Here is a 15,273-nt window from a genome sequence, read left to right as displayed (position 1 = left end):
GTTTAGAATCATATCTTTAATGATTTTTTTCCCCAAGTCAGATCTTTATTTATCTCAGGGTATGTTTTTGTTGTGTTTGATTAATTCTATCAGATAGTAACTGTTTTTAGTGTGCTTTTTTTCTTTTAAAGAAACATTAATTATTCACATTTTTAGTCTCCACTCATTGCTATAAAGTTGCATTATATTGTCTCCAATTGTTTTTAGGTTTGATTTTTTCCCCCTCCCAATTCTGGCAGAAATTTCCGAGTGTTTAATGCAGGATCAATTCTCCTCTTCATGGAATAGCTGCCTTTTCCTTCCAAGAATTTTTGGCCCCACATAGAGCAAATGATCTCCATACTCCATTTCATCCTCTGTTCTTACCCTGTCATCATGATTGACTAGACAATCAATGGGCATGTTTCCAAGCCAGCCTCAATAGAGTTTTCTCTCTCTTGAGAATTTATAGCTGGGATTTTGAGTGATATTTGGGTTTAACAGCCTATAGTTTTTAATTTTTGGTTCTAGACCCTTCTCAGAGCTACCAGGTCACAGAGTCCACTAAAACCTCTGTATTTTACTGGTAAATTCCCTTTTTGTGTATACGTTTGTACAATTGTGTTTGTGTTACTTGCGGTCAAAATAGTTTGCCTAAGTCCAGGTATCAGAAGGAATTATTTCAATCTTTTGAACGACTGCTCACTCTAACCTACATGTAGAGGATTAGGAAATATTCAAAGAATTTAAAATTAATGAAAAACGTTTTTCTGCTTGAACAGCAGAAATTTGAATGCAAGTTGCAAATAATGAATGCTTACACATTGCGGGTTTGAAAAAGAAAGATAAAGGATTTAAAAGGCATTAGGAGACTTTCCTTTCGCTCTGCACTGCCTTTGATGTTCATGACGCCTCTTAAATCCTTGTCAGGCAGACAGAGCAGAGCAGGAGGGGATCTGTTTGCCACAGCAATGGTCATTTCTACTTGGTCCAGAAGACACTATTTTTAATCAAAAGTTCAGAAATGTTTTTTTTTAATTATATGGAGATAGAATCCAAAGGCTTTCAGATCAAAGCATACTGATAGTAGAAGAAAGTGAGATAGACTGGTTAAGGTAAGATCAGTACTTTCTTAGTCCAGTAATTGGTAGCTGTGAATTGTTTCTACTGAAGTTCAGGTGATCACTCAGATTAGAAAAGAATGCATATAAAAAAAAGATAAATTGTTGTTCATATGGCCAAAAGACAAATCAGAGATGTCTTTAGTGAATTGGGAGCCTTGAGACTCAATATTGGTCTCATATGGAAGGCAAAGTCTTGAAATGGAAGTTAAGTACAGCATAAAAAAAAATCAAAAACAACAAATAAGCAAAAAAACAGAATGCAAGATAACCCCCATTTTGTGAGTTCATGTTCACATAGGTTCAAAGAAGAAGCAAAAGATTTTATTTTTATTTAACAAATTTTAGTGGTATTAAATAATAAGAAAACTACTACTCATTAAAATTTGTTTGACATAGGTTATAAAGGACAAACAATACTCAAAAGCCTATGCCAGAAAAGAAGGAAGACTAAAATTAATGAGCTAAGATTTCAACTTAAGAAAAAGTAATAACAACAAAAAGTAAAACTAATTAAACTAAAATAAAGCATTATGAACTTAAAAAGTAGATTTTGGAATTTTTTTTCTCCCCCCCCCCCCCGGCTTTTTAGGGCCCGGTCTAGGGGTTGAATTGGAGCTACATGTGCCAGCCTACACCACAACCACAGCTACTCAGGAGCTAAGCCGAATCTGCAACCTACACCACAGTTCTCAGCAATGCCAGGTCCCTGACCCACTGAATGAGGCCAGAGATTGAACCTGCATCCTCGTGGATACTAGTCAGATTCATTTTCTCTGTGCCACAATGGGAACTCCAAAAAACAGGAATTCTTAAAAAGAAAACAAATGTAGGATTTCTCAGGAGTTCTCTGGTTACAGATCCAGTGTTGTTACTGCTGTGGTTTGGGTTCAATCCCTGAACCAGGAACTTCCATACGCCACTGATGTGGCCAAAATATAAAATAAATAAATAAAAACCAATACAGGGAGTTGCTGTTGTGGCTCAATGTGTTAGGAACCTGATGTTGTCTCCCTGAGGATATAATTTTCAGCCCTGGTCTTGTTCAGTGAGTTAAGGATCTAATGATGCTGCAAGCTGCAGGGTAGGTCACAGATGTGACTCAGATGAGGTGTTGCTGTGGCTGTGGTGGAGGCCTCAGTTGCAGATCATATTCAACCCCTAACCTGGGAACTTCCATATGCTACAGATGTGGCTGTTAAAAAACAAACCAATACAGTTTAAGTAAAACACAAAATTTAAAAAATGGAAAACAAATGTAGTAGATAACACCAATAGTGCCAACCCTAACAACCTCTAACCCTTTAACGAGATATGTGAAGAATAAAGGGCACAAGTAAAGAGTAGATAATAAAATGATAATAGAGAAAACTATGGAGAAATGTGCACCAATGCATTGGGAAAATTTAGTGAAAATTAAAGGAAATTCCTAGAAGTGTGAATAATTTCAGAAAATAGAAAATTTGAGTTGTTTTACTCTCCTTGTTCTTACATTTAAAAAGAAAAATTATACTAGCCATTCAAAGAATAGATCATTCTAAATTTAAGAAAATTCTTTCAGAGACTGGAAAGAGAGGGTACTTTGAAATGTATGTCCTGAAGCTAATAAAATCTTGATATCAAAATCAAGGTAGGACGATAGTAAAAATGGAAGTTATAATTCAATCAGGCATAGACATGGCTTTGATTTCTTCAAAGTGCCCCCCCCAATCAATAACAAAATCTATTCAGCATTTTAAAAACAAACATAATACATAATAAATCATGACCAAGTTGGACTTATCACTCATATTTAAAATTATCATGCCATATACTTCTCCATATTAACACATTAAAAACAGAAAAACTACTTTATAATTGCAATAGCTTAAGAAAAATTTTGAAAAAATTAAACCGTTCATGACAAAATTAGACAAAAAAACCACCTAGACTAGATCATTTTGTTTTTTTATAATAGAGTCATATGGCAGAATAACTTATAACAGTGAAAACAAATGAAGTTGAATTACACACTTGAATAAATGTCTAGAATATTTTCTGATTCCACTTATATACAGGCTAAAAATGTGTAAAATTACGCACAATTTAGGTTTACTACACATAGGTGGGCAAACTCTAAACATAATGAAATAAATTATTAGCACAAATTTAGGAGAAGGTATTTCTGGAGTTGGGGGAGGAAGGGAGTGTAATTAGGGGTGGGAACATAGATTTTTTTTTTTTTTTTTTTTAGGGCTGCACCATATGGAGGTTCCCAGGCTAGGGGTCGAATCAGAGCTGTAGCTGCTGGTGTACACCACAGCAACTCGGGATCAGAGCTGTGTCTGTGACCTACACCACAGCTCAAAACAACGCCCAATCCTTAGCCCACTGAGAGAGGCCAGGGATTGAACCCACGTTCTCATGGATACTAGTTGGGTTCATTAACCACTGAGCCACGATGGGAACCCTTTTTTTTTTTTTGGTCTTTTAACACATTTAAAATTATTACTGATGTTTTATTTCTCAAGCAGGTTAATTTTCTTAAAACACTAAATATACATAATCTGTCCTTTTTTATGGTAGATTTCACATTAAAATATTTTAAAATAAAATTAAATATGTTGAAAGGGAAGATTCCATTTACAAAAGCAACAAAAGTATGAAATACATAATAAAAATGTGCGAATTCAATGCAAAAAAATCCTGGCATAGCATAAGTCATGACTTGAATAGAAATATGTCTTTTAAACATTTAAAAAATGGGATCTAATATTATAAAGATGTCAAAGATATAGTTTAAAACTCCCCAATTTTCAGAATTTTCTGTTCAATTTATTGTGGTCTGTGTGACTTCCAGCTTAATACAAATAGGAAAAAGATCAATCTTTCATTATTTCCATGAAATACCCCTTTCATTTTCTAATCTTTCTGGAAAAATGAAACTTGAGTAATTTGATATCATTTTATTGCCCACCTGGAGCAAATAAATGTGTACAGCGAGGGGTGATCTTCACAGCGCTGCCCCACGGGTCCATCCGTGGCAGCACGTTGTTCTGTGTAACCAATGCATTTAAGGAGCATGAAGAGGAATCAGCCCCCATCTTCTCTACTCTAATTTCTCCAATAACGTCTGTGAACATAGAGGCTTCACAACCTGACTTCCTAATTAAGAAAGTGACATGTTTGGAAAGGATTTTAAATGACAGCGTTTGTCAAGCTGTTTGTTTAGTGAACTCTCTGGGTGTGCTGTTACACAAGAACTGTCTTAATTAAGGTTAATTGGTGCATAATTAGAACCATTGCTGACTTAAAAGATTCCACTGTGGTAAAGTGATGAGGACCCTTCCTGTCTAGACTGAAGGACAAAGCAATCACAAGAAGCCACGTTTTAAGACACACTCTCTTTGTGTCCAGTGTGGGGTGGGGGTGGGGTGGGGAGATACCCTTGATCTGACCTGTTTAGAAGGGCACGTCTTCTCCAAATGTTTGAGAACATATTGTGAGCTTTGGATAGAGCAAATCTGAGTCCAGCCTCATGATAGTCAGAAAACACAAAGAAAAACAAATGTATTGGTGGCTGCATATTTTAAACGATGAAAATTTAGCCCAGATAAAAATCAATCAACTCTGCTTTCTCTTGGTCCTTACGTTTCCTGTTGCATAAAGGGGATAGTGGGGTAGGAGGGAAGATGGGACTACAGCATAGAGGTAAAATTCTTCTCAGTATCGTAGAATGGACCAGAAAGAATGTGGTAGCCTCTTCCCCAAATCTGTCAGGGGCACCACAGTGCGGCTCCAGACTTAGGTTATTTACAGGCTTGGGTTTCCTATTAGTGAGCACACCAAACACCAAAATGAACTCGAAGGGAGGTTATAAAATTATATTTCCCTGATATCGTTTAAAAACAAGATGAAAGCATCTAGTAATGGCTGACTTTATTAAGAACTTATTTGGTAAACAACATTCATAGTAAGTGAAAAAGAAAAATCTCTCTCCTCACTTGACGTTTCAGCTCTCACCTCAGAAAGAAATCACTGTCTACATTTTCTACTCCATGCAAAAGAATTAAGTGGCAGAAAATTATTGGTGTATTTTAAAGATTCAAGAGCTCAAAGCAAGAAAATATTACAGGCACAGCAAAGAGATGTTAATAAAGAAACGCATTAAAAAAAAAGCTTATTCGAAAACTAGAGATTGACTAGATCTTCTATAAGGAAGTACCTTTTTGTTTTTTTCTTGTCCTTGTTTTCGTTTGCGGTTTATTTGCTTTTTAATTTCCAATCTATTGTGGACCGATGTTTTTGTAAAATGCAATGTAAATGAATTAATAAATTTTAAAAGACAGAGTTCAAGTCCAAATTTATTAATATTAGATTCAACAGATATAAAGTGATTCCATTTTTTATATGTAGTTGTTATAACAGCTTATAAGTATTTCTTTCCAATTTCTGTACCGACCTCCGCGCAGAATCCTAAGAGGCTGGGATGGCGACCCAGGGTTCCTGGCGCCATGCAGATGCCCAGCCCATGAAGCGAGGAGTCGGGGGTGGGTGGCTGGGAGGGGTCCAGTTTGCTTCAAGCCTGCGCAGCCCTTTCCCGCCTTTTGGCCTCCTGAGGCCCCACTCCACACAGCTTTTCTTTTCTTTTCTTTTCCTTTTCTTTTTATGTTTAATTTCAGAATTTTATTGACTCAGCTTTCTGACTGGATCCCTTCCTCCGCTCGCTCAGCCTCTGGACAAGGCTCAGTTGCACTGTGACACTGAAGGGCTAGGGAGTCTCAGGGGAGGCAAGCGTCCTTGAGCATTGCAGCTATGGACCGTGTGAACCTGACTCCTTACTCCTGGGAGGAGGGGCCTCCAACACTCCAGGTACCCAGGTGATTCTCATTCTGGGACTCCCATAAGCCCATGTGGAATTCCCGAGACTTCTGGGAAGAATGATCGGGGCTGCAACGCCTGGGCATGATTCAGCCATGCTGGGAGCCTCCCATGATGCTCAGTACAAGCCAGCCCATCCCAGCCCTTCCGGTCCATTAGGACCCACACACAGCGAAAGTCACGGAGCACGCCCAGTAGGCTCTTGCTGCAACCTGCTTGCAAAAAAAGTGCGGCTCCTCAAACCCCACTTCGAGTACAGCTGGACCAGGTAATGTGTCAAAATATTTTCCTTCTTGCAAGTTTCGAGTCACCTTCACATCAGTTTGCTCTTTCTCCAGGTGGTTGTGCTTAATTGTTGTTTTCTTTCTTTTTCTTTTTTTGGGGGGGGGGCCTCAGCTATGGCATATGGAAGTTCCCAGAATAGGGGTCCAGTGGGAGCTGTAGCTGCTGGGCTGTGCCACAGGCACAGCAAGCTGCGTCTGGGACCTACACCACAGCTCACTGGGCAACAGCGGATCCTTAACCCGCTGAGTGAGACCAGGGATTGAACTGGCTCCTCATGGATGCTAGTCGGGTTCATTACTCGCTGAGCCACAACAGGAATTACAGTCATTGTTTCATAATATATCTTGCCACTTCATTATGGAGATTTGAAATGTCCATAAATTCGTAAGGTCTTCATTTTCTGGTCAGAACCACTTACCTTTCTGACCTATTTAGATATTTTTCCAAAAACATGTTGCGCTTCAGAGATAATGATTTACTGCTCACTAAAGAAAAAATAATAGGTGCTAACAGGTACATTGCTTGCTTTTGTGTCCTGTTTGAATATGTTGGAGTGGGGGCTGATGAACCTGTGATAAATTCTGGTTTCTCTTCCCCTGTAACCGATAATGCTATGTTTAGATGAAGCAGCCAGCTTGGGCCCAGTTTCCTATATCTGGTTGGGCCTTGGCTGGTGGTGTATTCCCCCTGGAAATTGCACCTCTATCTGGAACGCTTAGTGGAAAGACTTTTTTTTATATGTGATAACAGTGGTCACCGAATTAGGAAAACTCCCTCCCGATGCAGAGGGGGCTAAGACGCCATCTAATCAGAGTGATGAGTTTCACAGGCTCCCTGTGGATCTGGCAGGTGTGTCACTGTACTTTCTAATGCTGCATCCTGATTTGTGAGACTCTGAGTCATAGACACATCTCAGACAGCCAGGCAGTTCATCTATCATCTGAAAAGGGTGGGATAATACACAAGCGTCTTTTCAAAGGAATATTTTATTATTCAGAATGGTAGCATATATATAGACTTCTGGTTAGCCTCCATCAAAGTTAATTCTGTGTACAGTCATTCTCTGAGAATCATCAATTTACAAGTTTTCAGGAAATTGAGAAGCAATGAAATACATAAACGTCTGATGCTCTGCCGAACATGGCTAAATCTCCTTAATGGCTTTGAAAGCAGTTCAGGATTTTCCCATTCCTCTGTGTAATCATTAAAAACAACACTTCTCACATTGCTGGGCAGCAAACATGAAAGGATGAATGCTTGGGCTTGATTCCCTTTTATTCTGTGACACATTCTATTTATTGAGCAAAATTCTGATAACTATTCGTCATTTAGCCATTAGCAGGTGTAGCGTTAGAGGCATAAGTAGTTATTCAAGCTTTTCTATTATAATTGATCCATGTATAAGACGTTTTGGTCAAAACATTTACTCGAAGGGAACATTTTTTAAGCCATTTTACTGTCAAAGTTTTCCAAATAAAGCTTTTAGAAAAACTCGCCTAATTTCTTGTTTTCCCCCCTAATCATAAGGGTTCTCAACCTCATGGCTGTTGATTTAACTACCAGGAATTAGAACAGTACCGGTCTACTCAACAGGTGGTTCATATATGCCAGTTAGGCACTTCTAATTTATGAGACCGGGAATTGGCAGAAAACAGCTTAGGCTCTTAATCATTTAAGAAATATATTTTCCTGACATTACAATCAATAGAAGATGTCTCTTTAAAGTGTGGAGAGGAAACTGCTACGTGGAACCACGTGAAATTGCTGTTATTGTGGGTCAAGAATTGGCGGCAAGTATTGGCAATTTCATGTCCACCCTAACAGATGAGGTGGCATGTGTTTTTAGGCTGTTTTTAACGTTTGAGTCTAAAATTTTCTAAAAAGAGAAACTTGGATGCTTTGGGTAGATGGCCTGAGATTTGCCAGAGTCTTCTTAAGAGCGATTTGAAATTAAAATGGATCCTCTTATTAAAAAAAAAAAGCAACAAAAAACAGATTTAGCTGTCATATCCTGTTAGTATAGAGAAGGATGTCTAGGGATAGTCAATGAAGTGGTTTAATGAGCTCTAGGTGTGGCCTTTGAAAGCAGTGGAATTCATTTACTTGATGTTCAAAGTGACATTTGAGAGAGATGCATTAAAGTGGATGATCATTCAAGGAATATTTCCCTTTAGCATTGATTTGAAGCTATAAAGATGTCTGTGTATAAATCTGTTGACTTAAAGGTAGACAAAGCTTTGTGTAAATCTTTGTGCTGATTTTTTATGCGCTGAAGTGGGTAGTCCTGTTGAGCTTTTCAGTTTATTGTTGATTTCAAGATACACAGAACCAGGTTCCATGGGCAATTAATACCACTCAAGTACATTCCCAGTTTTAAAGGAGAGATTGACTTCTATAGCCACATAAATGGAAGTTCCAAGGGAATAGCAAACTCTGAGATTTTATTTTATTATACGTTTTTATTGGGTGTGGTTGTTTAGAAAGTAACTTCCACTCAAAATGTCATTGTCAGCAGTGCTTTGGATCTTTAAACATCTGTATTCTGTATTGGAATGATATATTCGTGAGCACAGAGCAGCACAATGTGAATTTTTGGTAAGTGGTAAAGCAAACGTGTCTGATTTCACATCTCTAGCGCTATTCGAAATTTAGTAGTAGGCATTTGCAAAATATATGTATGTATATTTTTTGAGTAATAAAACATCATTTTATTCCAAACTAATAAGCAGACTCTTAGAATTATACATATATTGCTCTGTGCTTATCAAGGACTGCTCAATGGGTCCAATTTTATTATCACATTTTCTTAAATGCATTAATATCAAATCAGGACTTTTCCAAGTTTTTCATATCTATCTTTCATTAAACAAAACAAATTATTTCATACCCACCAAAAAAAAGTGTTTTTGTATATCTTAACCCAATTCATGGTCATTTACAACCCTGTCCTTATCTGTAATCCCTATTATGTAGCCTCAGATATAAAAGATCATATACCTGGTGACTGAAACCAGGTCTTTTCTCTATAGTGTAAGAATTGGCCTAAAATGCATACTACAGGAATACCTAGATGTTCTTGAAATTTTTATATCAGCATGTCTCAGATTGATAAAAGTCAGTTGGGGATCTTGCTAACATGTTGATTCTAATTCAGTATCTTGGGATGGAACTGGAGGTTCTGCATTTCTAACAAGCTTCCAGAACATGCTGCTGATCCTTGGATCACACCTGGAGAATTGAAGGTCTACACAGTTGAATGCACAGCCAGGTGGAGAGTTAATGCCTGAGCTTTGGAATGGGATAAGGGCTTTGAAGAGAAGCAGGTGTCATAAATCAACTATACCTTACAGAGCTGCTAACAGACATGGTGCTATAGGTAGTATGGGCTCCTAGAACTCAGGCAGTTAAATAGGATTTGAGAGATGTGGGAAGATTGGCCAATTATGTTTGTTTCGAATTCCTGTTGTGGATGAGTGGGTTAAGAACCTGACCAGTGGAGTTCCCGTCGTGGCTCAGTGGTTAACGAATCTGACTAGGAACCATGAGGTTGCGGGTTTGATCCCTGGCCTTGCTCAGTGGGTTAAGGATCCGGCCTTGCCGTGAGCTGTGGTGTAGGTTGCAGACACGGCTTGGATCCCGCGTTGCTGTGGCTCTGGCATTGGCCAGTGGCTACAGCTCTGATTTGGCCTGGGAACCTCCATATGCCGTGGGAGAGGCCCAAGAAATAGCAAAAAGACAAAAAAAAAAAAAAAAAAAAAGAAAGAAAGAACCTGACTAGTATCAGTGAGGATGCAAGTTTGATCCCTGGTCTCACTCAGTGGGTTAAGGATACAGCGTTGCTGTGAGCTGCAATGTAGGTTGCAGATGTGGCTGGATCTGGCATTACTATAGTTGTGGTGAAGGCTGGCAGCTGCAGCTCTGATTCGCCCCCTAGCCTGGGATCTTCCATGTGCCACAGGTGTAGCCCTAAAAAGACACACACACAAATCCCCAAACCAAAACAGTATGTTTGTAGGGGCTATTACCAGGCAAGAACAAAGGAATAAGAGATGGTCAGAAATAGGATAGTTGGGGGTGAAATAAGGAAAAGACAAGTGGAAGTTGCAGAGTTCGTGGGGAACCACCTTCACACCCTGTTATGAACAACCGCTGACAAATGATGCTGTAACCTGAGAATACACCTTAATTGGAGCACTTACCACCCAGAACTATCAAGGCTAGTCTGATCCTTTGTCTCTTCCTAGAGGGTGGAGGCTATGATTTGCTCACTTGACTATAAGTGAATGAGAGCAGGAAGATTCTGAGATCAGGCACTCTCTAGCTCTGGGTATCAATCAGCCTGTGGTTTGTAGGGATTAGTATATTTGTCATATAGTAGGAGTTCCTATTGTGGCTCAGGGGGTTACAAACCTGGCTAGTGTCCATGAGGATGCAGGTTTGATCCCCTCTTGTTCAGTGGATTAAGGATCTGGTGTTGCCGCAGGCTGCAGTGTAGGTTGAAAATGCAACTTGAATCTGGGGTGGCTGTGGTATAGGCTAGCAGTTACAGCTCTGATTCAACCCCTATCCTGGAAACCTCCATATGCCACAGGTGTGGCCCTAAAGAGAAATAAAAATTTTAAAAAGACACTAAGAAAAAAAGACATTTGTCATGTAGTAACTTAATATTCAAAATGTTATACCGGGAGCAGCAACATCACCTGGGAACTTATTAGAAATGTAGGTTCTTGGTCCCCATCCCAGACCTACTGAATCAGAATCAGCATAAGGTCCCCATTGATTCCTATGTAGATTAAACTCTGAGATGCACTAAAAGAGCAAAAAGCAAGAGTCTAGGAGAAAGTTTCTTTGGGCTGCAAGATTTTCATGGCAACATGGAGGCATTTGGGAAAGACAAACTGACTTTTATTTTGGGGCTTAAAGAGTGTGAGCTCAGGGGACATAGGACATTGGCTTCACTATAACCAGAGCTTGAAATCAAAAGCTGCCACTCGGAGCAGAAAAGGGCTCTTTGGGTAACACTGTTCACATGGACACAGCAGGCATTTCACAGAGAGTTGCCTGCCAGGGCCAGAATACTTATGCGGTTACTTTCCTGGGAGCATCAGTGACCCTGCATTACCAGACCCCAAAACAAGAGAATGGGTAGTTCGGGCCAACAGCAGTCACCTCAAGTCACTTGGATAACCTTGCGTCCCAGCCCAGGGGAGATGCATGGGGGGAGGGAACATTGCTTAAGGAAAAAAAACCCAAAAAAACAAAATACTGATTTATCTTCTTTATGGGAATGTTTTCACTCCTCCTTTGTAGAAAGCTGCCTTTTTAAGGGCCTAAGTGTCAAGATCAAAAGCAGCTGAGGAAGAAAGAAGCCAATCGCTTCTAGCTCCTTGCTTCTTCCTCTATTCCAGTACTAAGCACGTTCCTGGGATCAGTTTACAGGCAGTTTGAATTAGCATTTCTTGTGTTACACACCACACCAAAGCACATTCATTTAACTCAGGATACTGGACTTATTTGGGCTGTTCTTCTGGACTTAGGTGGCATGTGTTTGTGGTCAACCGCTGGCTTGACTTGGGGCTGGCTGTTGAAGGTGACCTCTGAAGGCTACTTCGTTTTTGCTCTGTGCCGTCTCTCTTCAAGCAGGCTAGCCCAGGCTTATTCCTATGTCAGTAGGAGGGTTCCAAGAGAGCAAATAAGGTTTATGGAGTCCCTGAGTTCCAGACTGGAACCAGCAGGGTTGGTTAGTCTGTTGGCCAAAGTCACATGGCCAGCCAAAACTCAGAGGGTAGGGAACAGACACAACATGCTTTTTTTTTTTTAATTTTTATTTTTTCCATTATAGTTGATTCACAGTGTTCTGTCAGTTTCTATCGTACAGCAAAGTGACCCAGGCATACATATATATATATATTCTTTTTCTCACATTATCCTCCATCATGTTCCATCACAAGTGGCTAGAAATAGTTCCCTGTGCTATACAGCAGGATCTCATTGCTTATCCACTCCAAATGCACATCACATTGCCACTGCTGTGAATACAGGGAAGGGGGAAATATGCCCATTTATGCAGTCAGTCTACCACACAAGTCAAATGAAGAACCGGAAGGCTTTCAGAGGCAGGGACCCTGCTTCATTCACCTTGGTTCTCTAGTGCCATCTTGGGCATTTAACAGTTTAACTCATTTTGTTATGCTCCTTAAATAGGCTTTGAACTTTCTGGTCAGAATCAAAATTCTGTTAAAATGTTCTGATTACCATACAAAGATTATCTGCTTACCCTAACCAGAAGAAACCTTTTTAAAGTTGCATTTTTAACAATTTATAGGAAGAGTTGTGATAAAAAAATTAGAAAACATGAAATCTGAATGACCTTGCTGAAAATAGGCCTTGCCTCACTTAATAAAAATTCTGACAAGAATGTTTGCCCAAATATATTTATTATAACATTATTATTATTACCTTCTTAGGGCCACATCTGCAGCATTTGGATGTTCCCAGACTAGGGGTCCAATTGGAGCTGGTGCTGCTGGCCTACACCACAGCAATTTGAGATCCAAACCACATCTGCGACCTGCACCACAGCTCATGGCAACACCAGATCCTTAACCCACAGAGAGAGGCCAGGGATTGAACCCACATCCTCATGGATACCAGTCAGGTTCATTTCCACTGAGACACAATGGGACCTCCTATTATAAATTATTTATAAAGACAAACATTGTGAGAACAATGAAAGTATAATTCAAAATTTAAAGGATGGCTCTAGTATAACCACCAGACAGAATATTAAACATCTGTTATAAAGACATCAGTATTAAGTATAATAAATACATGAATATTCATGTGAATATATTTGCTATATATTATATTTACATTAAACATTTAAATATAAATATATTAGATATCTTTATAAATATTTATATAATGTATAAATATTTATAAAATTACATATAATGATATTGTAATTCTTAGATAATGTAGACATGAATAAATAGAAGTCAAGAGCTGTAATTAAATGTGAGGTGTGACTTTATCTGGGCAGATGAGCTACAGTTACAGTGTTTTTACTTTTTTCAATTTTCCAAATATCCTATAATGTAAATATATGTTATACTTTAAAAATTTAAACAGAGGAGTTCCCCTTGTGACTCAACAGTAATGAAACTGACTAGAATCCATGAGGTTTGATCCCTGGCCATGCTCAGTGGGTTAAGGATCCTGAGTTGCCATGAACTGCAGTGTAAGTCACAGACGTGGCTCATGTGTGGTGTTGCTGTGGCGTAGGCCAGGACGCTTCCTATCCTGGAGGCTTCCACATGCTGTGAGTGTGGCCCTACAAACAAAACAAAACAAAAACAAAAAACAAAAGAGAAGGATGGAGAGAAGGAAGACAATTTCTTAGTTTTCTACAAGGATACTTCCTATAACGTCGTAGGTGTTCTCTAGATCATTTAATTCATGCTCCGAACTTCTACGGGTACCACAGCAAAGTTACCCAGAAAGTTCTAAGGAACGAGTTCAGTGGCTCAACCAGCTTCAGAGTTATGGAATACTACTCTCCTGGAAACTTTCATGGGAAAGAGCATATAGATTTCCGCCATGAGAAGATCGGATGGACACAAAGGCCTACTGTCCTGACTTGGTGGGAAAAGTTGAATATCACTGACAGCCTTGAAGAGGAAATTGAGGGTCTTGGTGAAAGCGGAAGAGGACAGTGAGAAGGGACATAGGATGCCAGTCTTATCTGGGGAAGGCAGGTGATGAAAGGGCAAGAATGCAGCTGAGCTAGGGTGGGGGATGGGGAGACAATGTGCTAACTCAGGCTCATAAGACTGCCAGTCCTGGGGGGGATGTTTGGAGATGCCTCAGGGAGGAATTGGAAAGTGGTTTCCATTTGGAGTCATTACTGCGATATAATTGCCCCTTGGGCCAATTGGCAATGGAGAAACACCAGTTTCATCATTTTTAAAAAATCATTTTTAATCTCAGTCAAGAGATCTCCTTTTCCTTTCTCTTCGTTTTCTTCCTTTCCTTTTTCCTCCTCTTAGTTTTCCTTTTTTTTCTTTCTCTCCTCTCTTACTCCCCATGTCTCATCTCCCAGTCACTGCCAATCCCCAGCACATCCCCCAAAGTGATGGATGTGTAAACCCCCAATCATGGATTTATCTTCCCCGAGTGTGGCTATTCAACTTTGTTAGTCACTTACCCCCTATTCACTTCCACTTCAGCATTCTCTTCTAAATCATTTAAAATCTCTCCCTTCCAGATTTCTTTCCTCCTTGATTTATAAACATGGGATGTCAGAGACTTTCTTCAGGCTGGCTCATTTAAATATTAAACCATTTCAGCAGTGTGCAACTGCCTTTAAATTTCAGCTTTCATGGCTTGTGCTTTTTACTAAATTAATAGTCAGCACTTCCATAGCATTTGTGATTTTCAAGGCAGTCCACACACATTAATTAATGCTAATGCTACCCTAAGAGAATGCCATAACTAGCTAACTGACTGAACTTTATCTCGAATTATTTTTAAATGGTTTTCAACTTAGGAGGGAAGTTGCAGAGAATGTGGAAGAATCTATAGTGTTCGCTATCATTTACTGCCTCCTGAAAGTAATGATGCGGCAAATTGAAGTGAATCAACCTCAAAAGGATGTTAAGGTTTGATCCACCTGGAATTAATCATCTCTCAGACTTACCTGTTGCCCAAACTGCATCGACCAAAGCATTGCTCGGAATAAACTTCTAAAGACAAAAACAGTTCATGATCTGGCCATCTTCTCTCTCTTTGTTTACACTAATTGCAACTAAGATTTTAATCACCCTGCTCTCTTTACTTCTTACCCCTAGTTGCAAAGCAAAACAAAAGTTGAACAGAATCAAAAAAATGGTTTACCCTGTAGTCTGTCAGTAAGCATTTAATACCGACTAAGTGTCACATATACTTAGTTCCAGGGGGAAGAGAGAAAAATGATAAAATAATGCAAAATAACAGCCCACTGCTTTTGCCCTAGGCTGGGCTTCTATTT

The 15,273-nt window shown here is 39.3% G+C and overlaps 1 long non-coding RNA gene across 2 annotated transcripts in view; it reads left to right on the top strand.

Annotated features, from left to right (window-relative positions):
- LOC110257380 overlaps positions 4,543 to 15,273 on the top strand; it is a 481,953-nt gene continuing 471,222 nt past the window's right edge. For both annotated transcript variants that reach the window (XR_002339930.1, XR_002339931.1), the window contains exon 1: positions 4,543 to 6,228. This is a non-coding gene — a long non-coding RNA (uncharacterized LOC110257380). The remainder of the gene's footprint in view (positions 6,229 to 15,273) is intronic.

The sequence above is a fragment of the Sus scrofa genome, chromosome 17 (assembly GCF_000003025.6).
Source record: "Sus scrofa isolate TJ Tabasco breed Duroc chromosome 17, Sscrofa11.1, whole genome shotgun sequence".
Taxonomy (NCBI): Eukaryota; Metazoa; Chordata; class Mammalia; order Artiodactyla; family Suidae; genus Sus; species Sus scrofa.
Note: the sequence above shows the minus strand (reverse complement) of the source record. Positions and strands in the feature narration are given on the sequence as shown.